General features: G+C 40.2%; 1 protein-coding gene and 1 long non-coding RNA gene across 6 annotated transcripts in view; both read right to left on the minus strand.

Moving 5' to 3' along the window:
• LOC146682908 (RNA-binding motif, single-stranded-interacting protein 3-like) overlaps positions 1 to 16,305 on the minus strand; it is a 295,222-nt gene that overhangs the window by 256,592 nt on the left and 22,325 nt on the right. The window lies entirely within an intron of this gene.
• Positions 7,563 to 8,205, minus strand: LOC146682910 (uncharacterized). The gene is made up of 2 exons (XR_014917607.1): positions 8,039 to 8,205; positions 7,563 to 7,929 (listed from the first exon to the last, which is right to left on the minus strand). It is a non-coding gene; the product is annotated as an uncharacterized LOC146682910 (long non-coding RNA).

The raw sequence follows: 16,305 nt of genomic DNA on the forward strand, positions 1-16,305 counted from the left end.
ATCTACCATCACAATGAACACCGGTGTACCACAAGGCTGTGTGATGAGCCCTTTCCTCTACTCCCTCTTCACCCACGACTGCAGACCTGCTGATGGTTCCAACACCATCATTAAGTTTGCAGATGACACCACGGTGATTGGCCTCATCAGTGACAACGATGAGGCCGCCTACAGGGAGGAGGTGGATCGTCTGGCTGAGTGGTGCGACACAAACAACCTGCTGCTTAACACCGAGAAGACCAAGGAGCTCATCGTGGACTACAGGAGGAATGCTGACCCACATCCACCCATCCACATTAAGGGGACGGCTGTGGAGCGTGTGAGCAGCTTCAAGTTCCTGGGAGTCCACATCTCCGAGGATCTCACCTGGACGACCAACTGCTCCAAGCTGGTCAAGAAGGCTCACCAGCGCCTCTTCTTCTTGAGGACTCTGAGGAAGAACCACCTGTCCTCAGACATCCTGGTGAACTTCTATCGCTGCACCATCGAGAGCATCCTGACCAACTGTATAACAGTCTGGTACGGGAACTGCTCTGCCTCGGACCGGAAGGCGTTGCAGAGGGTCGTGAAAACTGCCCAGCGCATCGCCGGAGCACCACTTCCTGCCATAAAAGACATCTGCAGGAAGCGGTGTCTGAAAAGGGCTGGGAAAATCATCAAAGACCCCAGTCACCCATCACATGGACTCTTCACCCTCCTGCCCTCTGGGAGGTGCCACAGGAGCCTCCGGACTAAGACCACCAGGTACCGGAACAGCTTCTTCCCCACAGCTGTCAGACTCCTGAACTCTGCCTCCTGACATCTGACCCACGTTAAACTCATGGACTGAACATACACACACCCACAATGGACAACTGTACCCTCAAACACAATAATAACATGGACTGAACCACCACTCACAACCACTAGCACTTTATATAGCCTCTGTAGAAACTATCTACACCCTCACTTATCTTAACTGCACTACTGTATAGCTCTGTGTAAATAATCATTCTGTACATTCGATAATCTTTAATCCTACAACTGTTTACAACTTGCATAGTTCCCATTTCTGTATAGCTGTATATCCCAGATTCTGTAAAGTTATTTATTTCATTTCATATTCTGTATAGTTTTTCATATTTATATCCTGTTCATATCCTGTACATAGCTTGTACTCACTACAGCCTGTACATACTTATAGTTATAGAATATTCACAACATACTTCATACCGTGTACATTATAACATACCATAATAGACCCATTTCTGTAATATACTCACATATCTATATTATTGCTAATATATATTGTAATATATCTGTATCACTAAAGCACTTCTGGATGGATGCAAACTGCATTTCGTTGCCCTGTACCTGTGCATGTGCAATGACAATAAAGTTGAATTATATTCTATTCTATTCTATTTAAAACCCATTAGAAAAGGCACTCACGATTCACATGCATATGCACATTAAATTACCATCAAATGGAGTTCTATCAACACACTGTTAAGCAATAATCACCTCTGGGTCATTACACGGAGTTAACTGTCACTTCTAGTTACTATATTTAAAGCCAAACTATCAAATTGAATTGAAATAATGGTATGACAAATATTATTTTTTATGTCTAATGTGTATCACAATACTTGCTTGTGTACCACAGTTTATCCATCTGTTTTTCCTACTAAAACAGAAAACTCACCTTACTACATCTGCAGTAGTTACACTGACAGAAGCAACTGAATGCCATAAAAACAGTAGATTTGTTATCTGAAATAAATAATAATAAAATGAACCACTGGTAGCAAAATAGTGTTAAAAACAGGAATGAGATTAAATAAGCAGTTCTGCGTTTGCAGGGGGAGCAACAATTTTAACCTTAAACATCTCATGCCCACGTATTCCTGTGTCTAACCAGGAAGTTACACTGTGCTAACCACATTACACAATAGCACCACTGCTGTGGATGCTGGAATACAGGGTGAAAGCCTTTCTACTTCAAAGCACAGGATCAATATCTTCATATACAGGTTTTAGAGGCATGTTAGTTCTATGAGCTAAAAGCTCTACTGTTGCTTCTCCCTCCACTCCAGTAACTTTGAACTGCAGACTTGACTGATTTAAGAAATAATAAAATCCTAACAGCTGGCCTTCTGGACGACTATTGATTTCCCTCAGCAGTGGCAGATCAAGAGGTACATTTATGATCAGACAGGGTGCAAGAAATTATACCACAGCACAAACCCACTATTGATTTGGCAGAACAGTGCAAACTCTTAACCATTCTGTACACAGTTGTGCCATGTTAGAGGCAGGAGAGGTGAAGAGAAGAGAATGACATAAAATGAAATAAAAACAACATATATAATATTTATTGTATGTCCCGCAATATAGCACGAGGGACAACAAGTAACTCATAGAGCTTGGTATTTCTGTCACCACTAATAATTATTTACCTCAAAATCTGCAGTGCATGTAAGCTCCCCGTTGGCACCCAGGGGAAAGTCCTGCTGAAAGACTGCAGCACTGCATCTGCATGCAGCTGTAAACATGCTAACTAGGACATCACAGAGAGATGCAGGAAAATACAGAAGGACACTCAGCAGGAGATCAGTAGAAGCGGTACAACACCCTAAGGCCATTAGGATGGAATGTATCACACATTATACTATTTATGAATTTATGAAGTGAACAGGGTTATCGATGTGTTACATTTTTTAATTCTTTAGCCTTTCTTAGATTCCTTTAGAAAATATAACACCAAAAGTCCTCCTTCTAAAGAAAGAAATAAGCAATAAATAGCGTAAAAACAATGAGCAATCATAAGGACAATGTAAGTAAAATAACAAAATAGAAAATACAATTTCTTCCACACCTATTTGTGTCAGTCAAGTTAACCTTGCTGGATTATGTGAACTATGGCGTATTTGCTGGTTTTCTCTTGGTCTGACAGCAAATCCTGTATTCCTGATGATTCATTTAGCATTAATTTGACATATTGTTGTGTTTCTTATTAAACTGTCAACACCATGCAGTTTTTTTCTGAAAACCCTCTTTTGTCAGACCATTTCTAAATGTTTAACTTTATACTAATGGACTACACAGTACTGCAAAAAACAGTTTAAAAATGAACTAAATGACAAACAAGGAAACATTTCTTAACATCTTCTTCAATGCCATGTGCAAACACAATGCAGTGCAGCTACCTAAATATTACTGCCACTGAAGTTGATTGATATTATTGGTACATCCAAACTGTGTTGATGTTGGATAGTGTGGCTTTTCTTCCAAAAGAAAGTGTCAGATCAAAGAGGTTTGACTCCCTGGTACAACACAGGCCTTAAAGCTGATCTGGAGTTCAGTCAGGATTTAGAGTTCAATATATCACAGAAAGAGTTCTAGTGAATGTTAGACCTCAGTGCAGCAATTGATCACAATATCAATAGAAAGAATGCCTTGTTGGTATTAAAGAAACTGTGCTGCAGTGTTTTAAATCATACTTATCAATCAATTTGCTCATGTAAACTGGAAGTTTTCTGCACACACATAAGTCAGTTATGGGGTTCCACAAGGTTCTACACTGGGACCAACACTTTTTACAATAAACATGCTTCCCCTAGGTAATATGAGAAAACATGGCATACATTTTCATTGCTATGTAGATGATACCCAGCTATATCTATGAAGCTAGAGCATACAAATCAATTAGTTAAACAACAGGCGTGTCTTAAAGCCATGGAAACCTGGATTTTCATCTCCTAAATTTAGACAAAATTTAAATTCAAAATATTTTTATTACTAATAATCTTGGAAATATGGTGTCTAACCATATACTTATTGTGGATAGTATTACTTTGGCCTCCAGCAACACTATGAGGAATTTTGGAGTCATTTTTGATCAAATCTTCCTGCTTTCTTTCATCTGTGCAATATGTCTAAAATTAGAAACATTGTGTCTTGGACTGATGCTGAAAACTAGTTCATGTATTTATTACTTCTATGCTGGACTATTGTAATTTATTATTATCAGATTTTTCTAAAAATTCTCTAAAGCCCCTTCAGTTAATCCAAAAATGCAGCAGTGATTGTACGTCAGGGAATAGAAAAGAAAAGGCTATATTTCTCCCATATAAGCTTCTCGTCATTGCCTCCCTGTTACATCTAGAATTGAATTTCAAATCCTTCTCCTCACATACAAATTATTGCATCAGGCCCCAGTATTCCTTTAAGACATCATAGTACTATATTGTCCCAACAGAGTACTTACTCTCAGACAGTTTGGATTTGGGGGACAGATTCTCTACTTTTAAGATTAGACTCAAACGTTTCCATTTTGATAAAGTTTATAGTTTAGGTTGGATCTGGTGACCTTGAACCATTCCTCAGTTATGTTGCTATAGGCTCAGACCACTGTGAGACTTCATGTGATATGCTGTGATGCATTGAGCACATCATCTCCACTTCCCTCTTTTCATTCCCCAGGTGTTTATATACCCGTGCAGCATATCATTAAGTTTCTGGTTTCTCTATCTTTCAGTCTTTGTTTTGTCTAGTCTCCCTATGCGGTTCCTTCCCTTTCCTTTCCTTACCCTCTAACCCATCATGACAAGTAGCTTCCTGAGCCTTATTCTCCCAAGTTTTTCTTCTGGTTAAAAGGAAATTCTTCAAAGTTCTTGCTCATAGGGGATTGTTTAAATGCCAGCGTTTTCACCAAAATACTATTGGAGCTTTACCTTACAGCATAAAACATTTTTTTTTTAAACATACAAATTTTAGGATGAAACAGGTCACCTTTTTAGGAGTCCTTTTTTATTCATGGCAGTCTAATAGTTCTACGTTAATGTACTGTGTATATTCTTCTCTTCTACATGGGATCTGACATTTTACTATGCATTATCTGTGACCATTTCTTTGATTGTTTGAAGAGTCAAAAAAAATTACTTTTCAGCCCAATTTATCCATGAATTAATTTAGAGATCAACCACAATGGAGTAAAAAAGAATCACTTTTCTAAATACATTTTAGTTACTTCATATTTTTATCAAATGCTTTGAAAAGCCTGATAGAAAAATAAATTTCTAATAATATATTAGATGTTGTGAATTAATAAAAATACTTTCCTCTTCAAATTCACTCTCTTCTCTTTGTGAAATGCTTGTGAAGTGTTATCATTTTTTTCGTTCTGTTATGTCTCTTCCAAACATCCCATTTCAACAAGAAATGTGTAAATATATGGATGCTTTCCAAATGCCATTTTATTGGGACTCAATAGTTGATGTGCCACAGGCTGAAGTAGCCTTTGCCATATGCCGATAATGATTAAGGTCTTTCAAATTGGCTACAATTATAATACTATTATTTTTTTAAATGACTAAGGAGAGAAGCTCTAATATCATAAAAACAAAGTGATATTTTGCATGAAACAAGATTGACTTGTTTGGTTCATTAACCAAGTGAACAAGTGAGTAGGTTATTAATTGAATGAACAAATGGCTTGGTGTTGTTGAAAGCATGCCTCAAACACCTAATGCTACAGCAAGGTGTGTCACTGCCTCCCTCTGGTACTGTGGGGAAGCACAGACCTCACTAACAAGCAGGAGAACTCCTATGACAATTCTGCCTTTATGGACCCGGAGTATACTGCATACCACTATATTTAACTGTTACGTGAACTGAAATAAACCACAAAGCATTTTCATATTTAGTATAAAATTAACAGTTAACAAACTCAGTCTCTTGTTGAGCCTTTATGATAACCAGAAGAGAGACAGTCATATCAGCCGCATGGTAAGCTGAAGAGAAACTGACTGTATATCTGCTTCCCTTATGCAAGATATCTAGAAAATGGGCAGATATAATAGATGACATAAGGGTGTGATTGCACGAATCAAATATTGGAGGTAAGGGGGGGAAAGAGGTTACATTAAAATGCTGATACCCAAAATAAGCTAACTACATTTGCTCCAAGAATGAATGTGGTACTGAATCCACAGATATGTCATTTAGTGGCACTGATAATAAACAGGTGGAACAGTAAACACCATTTTTCTACTCTACCCGAGCCCTCAAAGCACTTTATACAACATGTCTCATTCACCCAATCACACCCATTCATACAAGCACTTTATCAATGCTATCTAACGTTCACACACATTCACACTCAAGCTTTATAGACAAGTCTGATTATCTGAGCACAATAATGATTCAAACAAAACTGCTTCTCACCATAAAAAAAACATGTTTTTTGCGTGCTTAACAAGCATCCTGAGAAAATCCAGCCTCATTCGTTTGCTTTCTGTGTCATGCTTGCTAATCCCACTACAGAATATCTGTCCCTGTGTCTCTCCTTCAACCCGTGCTCTTGTTCTGTCTCCACAGACTCTATAATGACATTTGGTCACTGTAAAGAGCCATGATGGTGCTGTTAACTGCAAGGAGGGAGGCGGTTGTCACGGATACCTGATGCAGCATGGTGCTGGACCATCTGCCATGCAAAAGACAGCTCCCTGCGCACTGCTGTAATTACAGAAAACCCCAAGCAGCCAGCAACCCATGGCACACATGAGGACATGAGGTGTGCGCGTGAGTGACAGAAAATGAGCGCGCAATAATTAGGGAGGGAGGGGGGGGGGGACTGAAAAATATAAGCAAAAGAAGAAAATGCTTAAATAAAATAAACTGAGCTATTAAAAACTCTGTAAGGTGAGCAAGCTAGTGTTATTCTTCTGCTGTAAAACAGAATGCAACAAACAGATCAGAGCAGATAAAAGGAGCTTTAAATAGACCCATCCATTCCATCCACAGTAGAGTATACAAAGCATGTTTCATTGCCATTCCTTTGTTTGTTGTTATGCATTGTGCTCCAAATAAAACAGCTGTCAAACTCCCCACTGAGCTCTAGTAAAACACTGTAACTGTTTCCTAATACACAGTGTACTGGGTAAGGCAACCATGAAGGGCACAAACAAATAAGAAGCAGATACAAGTTTCAGTTAATGGCATTCACACAAAAGCACCAATAACCAACAAGCAAAACTGCTTAAATGCTTAGTTTGGGAGGGAGAAAGTGTAAAAATGTTATGATACGAGGGACACATTTTTAATTATTTTTGTCAAACAAGTCTGAATCAGAAAAATTATGTTCCAGCAGCCACAGTTTCACATTTCATGAGACACTTAGTATTATAGTTTGAAAGATTTATTGACAGAAGAGACGAGAGAAACACCCGTCAACAGTTGGGTTGCGGTCACGTGGTTCTGATGACGTGCGGAGGCAGCGCGATTTTTGAGTGGAGGGCGGAAGTAAACATGGAGGACACTGTGGAGAGTCAGGAGAGCAGCTATTGTGCAACTTTAGACCCCGTTTCTCGGGAGAGATATAAACAGATAGTTAAAAAATATATCGGACGTGATCCGTATTCTTTGAAAATGTCCGAATACATCACAGAAGTAAAGGATTTGCCTACTATCGAGGCTGTGGATATCACCAACTACTTGGTCCTCCAGACTTCTTACTACACTAGGCAGCAAATGAAAGCTTTCAAGAGTCTGGAGGCGTACAATTTTTTTGTCAGCGGGTGGGTCCACAACCTTGGAACAAAACGTCTCCGTGATGGATACAGTTTGGTGTTTGCAAGGGTGAGTGTTTGTTCTTATATTGCTTTATCTTAAACACGCTAACAGTTAGCGGTAGCGGCTTTAACGTCAACAAACATGCCACATCCTTAGGACTTCGTTAGAGTGACAGTTGTTTGTTTCAAGGTAAACCATTCTCAGCCGTCTGTTGCATATCCAAAATCGCCTCTGCACATCGATGCTGTTCTGCCTTAAGCTTCATTCTTTTCTCTCGTTTGAGAACTGATTCCGATCTGGGTTTTCGTTCGTAGCCGAGATTGACCGTCGGAGCCCAGTCCCCCGACTCTTCGTCATCCAAAGCACTTGGGCAGCCTATAGTCCCAATCAAGTCAATATTAGACTACTAACTTAAAAGCACTAAGTAAACGAGAATTTAACGACAACCTAATGCTAATAAGTTCGTTTGCAAACATAACATTACCTCTGACGAAGTGGTCGCTGCAGACACGGGCATTGGCAGACTCTGCTCCTCCCGACTGTAAACGTAAATTTAAAATCCATTTTTTCCTACGTTTTTCGGTTAGAATTTTCCATTTTTCTCCTCTTCGTTGGGCTATTTTTGGTACCCTAAAATACCGTTTATCAGTTTCTCTGGTTGACCTACTGGAGCATCCGTAAACACAACAGGACATAGGCATTTTGCGTACTGTCTGTCTGTGATTTTGCGCTTATCTTTTTCCACTTCCGACCGCCAGTCAAATTTCACGCTTTACGTCGACGTCACGTCTACGTCAAATGAAACCTAGCTACTGTGTTACGAGTGCTGACGTTGCACATTTTGCAGAGTCATGTAAACGATTAACTACACAAACAAATGGTAGGATGAAAAAGAAAGAAAGAAAGATCAGCAAACACTGGTATCAGTATTAGACTTAAAAATCCTGTCTGGTTGGGCTCTACAGAATCGGAAGACCTGGTTTTGGAGGGGTTAATGCAGTAATTTGGCTCCCCCCTGCCCCATCCTCCAACCACACACACCCATATTTTGCTCCATTGCGGTTTATTTCACACCTCAAACATTTAGTAAACATTTAAGCAAATACAAGTAATCTGCAATAAATTACAAGTAGTAATAAAATAAACTACTAACTCTTTTACGCTACGTCCACACCTACACAGGTATTTTTGAAAACGCAGCTGTTTCATCCACACGTAAACGGCGTTTCGAATCACTGAAAACGGAGATTTTTTAGAACTTTTTTTTTGCGTTTACGTGTGGACGAGGAATACAGAGTTCGTCACGCAACGTCAAAGGTATGTGCCTTTTTTCACGTCACGCTGTGCGCCACGTTATTGTTTATATGAGATAAATTGCAGAATGGCAGATAGAGACAAAATACTGTTAATCTGACTATCTGCAGGTTTTACAGCTTACATATACACATGCAGTTACTGTCCCTCCATTTACAAAGGCAGAGGCGTCACGGTGTGATTATTTTACGTGTAGTTGTTTGTTTCCTGTGTAATAATGTTCAACATTGCTGTCAATACATTTTTCAAAAATGCCTCTCTGTGCAAAATGGGTTTAAAAACATAAACAGCTGTGGGATACTGTTTGTCCGGGATTTGAACCGAGGGAACAAATCGTGGCAGGATCAGCCTGATATTATTTGTATCCCGCTGTAACTTTACTGTATAAAGAGCTAACATCTCCAAAATGTCAGGAGTAGTTAGTCATTACAACAAGTGTTTGTGAGCTAAAAATCAAGAATGTGGGATGCCGTTTGTCCATGATTTGAACAGCCCAGCGCGTGCTCCTGACGAAAGGAAAACCAATTCTGCAGGGGAGACCTACCTTGGCACTTGTGCAGGTGAAACAAAAGGGAAGATTTGCTTCACCATATTTTCTAATCTTTGGTTTAGAAACATATTCAGCTATGCTTCATCTCCTGCTTTGCGTTTGTTTGGGCACCCCGTGCTGGCAGTGTCCAAGCGTTTTGGGTTTTTTCCCCCCACCTTTTCATACCGCGCACCCCCTGCAATGGCTCTGCGTCCCCACTACAGGGCGGGCCCCACACTTTGGGAAGCTCTGCTCTAATGTAAGCTTCCTGTTAATGTTGGTGGCGTCAGTTACACAATGGACCTAGAGCCACCACAACAGAGCCAGCAGTGCAAGGGCAGAAATGCGTTTTTCATACTTGGAAATTCCAAAATCACTTCACATTAAAAGAAGAAAGGGATGGGCGAAATCTGACCGTGCAATACAAACTCTGTTTGCCAGCAACCAAGCTGCTCTCAGCGTCAAAAGACTCCAACCTAAAGAAACATCTGGAAGTACGTTCAGCGTTAGCCTGACCAGGCTACTCGCCACCGAGCTAACATTGTTAGCTGGCGTTAGCTGAGCTTAGTGCATTACCAACCTGCTAGCTGCAAATAATCATGTACAGTTCTGAAAGCAGTCTATGAACTAACCTCAGCTAACGCCAGCTAACAATGTTAGCTCGGTGACGAGTAGCCTTTAGTAATAGTAATAAATCACACAGTAATAGTACATTCATGTAATTGTAAAAAGCATGACAATATATTAAGTAATCCAAAGTATTCAGAATACGTTACTCACATTGAGTAACTTCACGGAAACAAATGTCACATGACACACATTCATAAAAACATTTGTATGATGTCACTGTTTCAGTAAAACAAAAATTTTCATTACACTGAGACAGGACTCGTTGTCCTGTTCACTGGTACCATCCTGTTTCAAAGCAGCAACCATCGTTCCCATCCCAAAACAGTCAAATGTCACATGTCTGAACGATTTCAGACCTGTGGCACTCACCCCCATTCCCGCCAAATGCCTGGAGAGACTGGTCATTAAACACATCAGAGCTGCTTTTCCACCATCCCTGGACTCGCACCAGTTTGCATACAGGGAGAATCGGTCAACCGAGGATGCGATCGCCACAGTGCTGCACACATTACTGAAGCACTTGGAACACAGGAACACCTATGCACGGCTCCTCTTTGTAGACTACAGCTCGGCTTTTAATACCATCCGGCCATACAAACTCCGTCCCAAACTCCACCAACTGGGACTTAACTCTTCTCTGTGCAACTGGATTGTGGACTTCCTCACTAACCGTAGACAGAGTGTCAGAGTGGGTAAGAACACCTCTTCCACCCTTGTGGTCAACACCGGTGCCCCTCAGGGGTGTGTTCTGAGCCCTCTGCTATACACTCTCTTCACCCATGACTGTATTTCCTCCTGCGCGTCCAATCTCATTGTTAAGTTTGCAGATGACACTACAGTGCTCGGACTTATATCCAACAATGATGAGACAAACTATAGGACAGAGGTGCAACAACTAGAGTCATGGTGCCACGACAATAACTTGGTCTTAAACACCAAAAAGACCAAGGAGATCATTGTAGATTTCCGGAAGAGGGGTCATAACAACCATCTGCCTCTCTTCATTGGCAGTGAGGCGGTGGAGAGGGTGAGCAGTTTTAAATTCTTGGGGGTAACTGTGACCGAGGACCTGTCCTGGGGCAACCATATCACCTCAGTTGTACGGAAGGCCCAACAGCGCCTCTACTACCTGAGGAGACTGCGGAGCGCACACATTCCCAGATCTCTGATGTTGAACTTCTACAACTGTGCCATCAGCAGCGTTCTGACGTATGGATTTCTAGTGTGGTTCCCCAGCTGCACCAAGGCCGATCAGCAAGCACTCCAGCGGGTGGTGAAAGAAGCTGGCAGAATTATTGGAACAAGTCTGCCAGAGATCAGTAATATCTTCCCCACTCGCTGTCTGAGGAGGGTGCACAGTATCCTGCGGGACCAACATCACCCTGCGCGCCACCTTTTCCATCTGCTGCCCTCAGGGAGAAGGTACAGGTCTATACAGGCCAGAACATCCAGACTGGCCAACAGCCTGTATCCACAGGCTGTGAGGCTCCTGAACTCTCTGCCCCCCTCTCACGGACAATAACCATATCCAACTTCTTAATAGCAATGAACTGGTCTGCATTGGTGCATCATATCTTTATTCTCTTCCCCCTCCTGCCCCCCCCCCCTCTTTCTTAAATAGATAACTATCATATCTGATATCATATCTCACAGTACAATAATATTGAATGGGTTGCATTGTTGTATTTTGTCATGTTTCTCAGGTCTTTGTCTGAATTTCTACGAACATTATTGCTAAGGATTGTCTTATTGCATTGGAGTCACACTGGGTTAAATATGTACACTTGGGTTTTAAGGGGTATTTATTATTTTCTTCTTTTTTTGGGGTTGTATGGAAGCCCCAAACGCAATTTCATTGTTCTTGACAATGACAATAAATAAATAAATACTTAGAGAGATTCAGCATCATCCCTTTGATTCATTAGGCCTCCTGTTGAGCTCGGCTAGTATTAGCTTTCAAAACTCTGCACAGTAACAGCAGATAATGAAATCAGAATGGAAATGAATTCACTTCACTTCTTGTAGCCAATACCAGACAGTATATTGCTGCCATTTGGGTGTCATTTGCGATGCCCAGATCTATTTTATGGATAAAGCTGTGGAATAAATGTGCTTGAATCAAAGTGATATTATTTTAGTGGTTTTGTGATTCATCTATTATTCACCGTATTAGCCGACTAGACTTGCGTCACAGTATAGTCTTAAATATTCTACACATAGCACAGAAAGGGGCTTTTTATACGTTTGTTTCTGTCCATATGGAGAAAAATTATTATTTTGTGGTCTTTACTGAGATTTAAACTATTTAAAGTACATATAAGCCTTGTGATGTGTTCAGGGTGTATCTCACCTTTCATCTTATGAGAGGTGGCATAGGTAATCCTGAATCTGATAATTGGTTTAAAAAAAATGGACTAATTAAATATATACATTTAACAAGCAAAAAAATATATCAATCTACTAATTTTGATCTGAGGGTTAGATTTGCTCCATTTTGCCTCTGTTTATTCACCAACAGTCAAGAAGGCATGAATATAAAAATGACTTTGGATTACAAAAACACACTCTATGCTATAATATTAGCATTCTTCTCCATAGACCTGGTCCATGACTGGGAATGACTCAATGACTGTGTGTATACAACCTTTGCATTCACAGTAATGTAGCTTTTCTCCTACAACCCCATCTAACCATCAGAGAATGATATTGTCAGGTACAGTATCTATATGCCAGAGTATGTAGTCTTTGTTAGGTGAGGTAGCGCCTCCACTCTATTTCTCTGGTAGTTAGTGCGGTACTTGTTTTGTTGAAACCTACTTTAAGTGTGTTGATGCGGCACAGTCATTCCATAAATACATCAGGTAACACTGCTGTTGACACCATGATATGACAATCACTTTATGTCATTAAGATTTACACAGACATTATTAGGTACTGCTAACCACCTCTCTTCACTTCCAGTCACAATCAACAGCTACTTGAGCATCAGACTACACCTTATTTCTCATCATCATTAAAAGCACATACACACTTCACTTATGCTGGCAACTGCTCCACAGTGACAGGGCAATTATTGGGTATTACTTGTTAATACAAGCGGCTTTTATAGCCTGCATTCTGTGCAGCTACTGTCATGAAAGAAGTAGCAGGAAAATGCAACTCCAGCTGTGGCTCAGCTCCTTTCCGCCTTTTTTCTAATATCCTGGCATCAGCAGATAGTGAGGAAGAGGGGACTGGACACTGGACCAAGAACCACAAACTGTCCTTGTGGGTGCAGTAACCAAGGACAGCAGCATAGGTCAGACACTTGAATCACTGCACAGCACTGACCAGGGAAAGAATCTGGCGAATAGCTACTACTGCTATACTATTTATTATAAGGAGGAAAGAAAAAGCAATTAAGAACCAAATGTGGTTTAAATTGCTTGGTGATCCAATTAAAACTGAAGCCCTGCAGATAGCACTGTGCTTCTAATGAGGTAAAATTAACAGCATTAGCGCTGCCTCTTTCCAACTCCCATATAAGAACTTCCTTCTTTTTTGCCTTTTCATATTTTTCTTCCTGTGGGCATGTCCTATTCTGAATGTCTGTAGAAAATAAATATGTGTATTTGGAGTTATTATCGCTCTCTAATTTACCGTAATGAAAGTGCTAGCCGGCGCTGGCGGATGAGCCATTTTAATTTGAGCATCGAATGCAGGCCTGCATATTAATGACCTTATTTGCATAAATCATGTCACTCCACTTGGGATTCCAATTAAACCCTTGATTAATTGCTCGGCTGACCCGTTAAATAGAATCCTTTAAGTGGTTCAACAGGCCACCAAAGCCTGTTGACACACACGTACATACACACACACACACACATGCGTACAACTGTAAACTCACACGACTTCCCCAGAATAAAATTAATCAGAAGGAAAGGATCTACTAATTTGGAAATGTGAATATGTTCTGAGAAGTGTGAAACCTGCGGAACAGCCCATCTCGCAGAGTCAAGATTCAAGCGTAGAAGAGAAACGCTGTTGCTCAGCAGAAGAGAAACCACATTGCAGAAAGGTGCTTGTGGATGTGAAAGCTTTTTTTCTTTTTTGTTAGATTTCCTCATTCACTGATAAAGATCCTGAGCTAGGTATGAAGAAAAGCTGTAAAAATAGAAAGCTGGTTTACACAGATTTAACAAATACTCAGCTATTCTGCTCTACATATTAATATGCTAAACACAATTAACAAAAACAAAAAAACAATGACACACACAGTTGTTTTAAGTTTAGCCAACTGTCAAAGCATCTTTGTTGTGGCTGCCCTTTTATTTTTCAGCCATGATTTGTAACCTCTGTTGCAAAGCAGTATGAGATCAGACATACAGATAAATGCATGTGCTTATTATTAACACTAAATATACAGTCCCCACTAGAGCTGCACTGTGTTTGAGACCAATGCACTAAATGTGTCGGAATTTAAACAACGTAAAAAAACCATTGCGTTCATATATGAAAGCACATTATCGTCGCAGCCAATCAGACGCAAAAGCAGTGAAACGACAAACACCAGCTTAAATATCAAATAATGACAATTTAATGACAAGACATTGGCAGCATCAGATCCCCACTGTGTACAAAGAATGAAGTTGTTGCTACAGCATTAAGATGTATATGGAAGTAAACAAGCCATTTCGATGAATACGTACGATGCGAATGTATCTTGGAAAACCTAAAGCCCTCCATGTTGTTTCCAGTTAAATAAGGGTTAAACAGGCTCACTTCATGTGCAGTGCAACTGATAGTGCTAATGTTGCTACTGTTTTTAGAGACACTCAACGTCTCAGCTAAACATTCATTGATTTCTTAGCATATGCAAAAAACAAACAAACCAAAATAAAATGATTAAAAGTTGTTATAATATATGTTCCAAGTGTTCTGGATGTTTCCACCAAACAGTGTTGCAGACGGGGCTCAGAGTGAACTAGTGAATGATACAGATTGGCTGTAGCAGTTCTCCACATCCACCTCTGTGTGTCTGCATGCCTGCTGTCTGTCACTGACTCTCAGGTCACAGAGCTGACCTCTGGCAGCCTGACTGATATAGAGGGCCACATGTGTCAGTATGTGTGTGTACCTGACTACTATTCTCATTTTATCAACCTGTTTATCTATCTCTATATGGGGGAGGGAGAGAGGGAGAGAGAGAAAATGCAAAGAAATCTATCTGAATACACAGGAAAGAAGGAACTAAATAATCTAGTCTGCCTAGGCTTTATCTAGCCCTAAACAGAGCAGAATAACTGTGAGTGTCAGAGACAGAAAGCAGCGACGGATACTAACCAAGTGTTGGCTCAGTGACCACAAACTGGCAATAGAACACGAAGACACAAAATGTCATGCCAACCAAAAGGAAACAAAACATGTGATCACTGTTTGACAGGTGAGTCTGATGCAGAGATGCATTTCCTCTTGCAATGTGAGCCAGTCAGTGAGGCTATGAACATTTACTTTAACCAATTCAGTGCTGCAACATCTGAAAAGTAAAATTACTCACATATATCGACATGAGGGGCAGTGAATACAAACGATGCATAGCTGTTTAGTTTGCATACTCAACCGAGTTGAAATTTGATTGTCCATTTTATTGTTCTCTTCTATTGTAATACTGTGTAAACTGCATTTCGATGTTCTGCCAACACTGTTTTCAGAAACTGTGCTGCTAATTAAGCACACTTTGACAGAGAGAAAAAAATAATAAACATGTACTAAAAACGGTCTAAATTTTTCTGTTTCAGATTTCAAAAATTATAAAATTTTCTTTTCTAGAACAAATATCTTGTTTACTGGAATATGACTGAGTCATTTAAAAGGTATTACTTTAATCTCAGGTATACTTCATTGACAATTTTCACTATTTAAAAACTATCACACCTTTTATCAATGCATTAAAATTACAACTTTACTTATTCTTTATTGATTTCACTAGTCAACACAATTACCGCTCTCAGATTTCGTTAGATGATGGCTGTCAAAAACCTTTGTTGAAAAATGTATCTTACTGTGAGAAACAAAGGGAGATAGACACATGTGCAAGGTATATGTGCCTCTCTCCATGCTGTACCTGCTGGATTTGGCAGGAACACGTGCTGTTATCTGACCCCGTTCTATCTTACCCTGGCTTAAGGCCAACCTGCCCAGGCCAAGCCAGGCACATCGGATTAATATCTGCTGGCCTGTTACGTGGCTCTGTCCTTACATCACAGTTTTCTGCTGCTAACTGGACAGTGAAGCTG

This window comes from Copadichromis virginalis, linkage group LG22, assembly GCF_057382275.1.
Source record: "Copadichromis virginalis isolate Kocher_CV1m ecotype Utaka linkage group LG22, C_Virginalis_male_GT1.1, whole genome shotgun sequence".
In the NCBI taxonomy this organism is placed as follows: Eukaryota; Metazoa; Chordata; class Actinopteri; order Cichliformes; family Cichlidae; genus Copadichromis; species Copadichromis virginalis.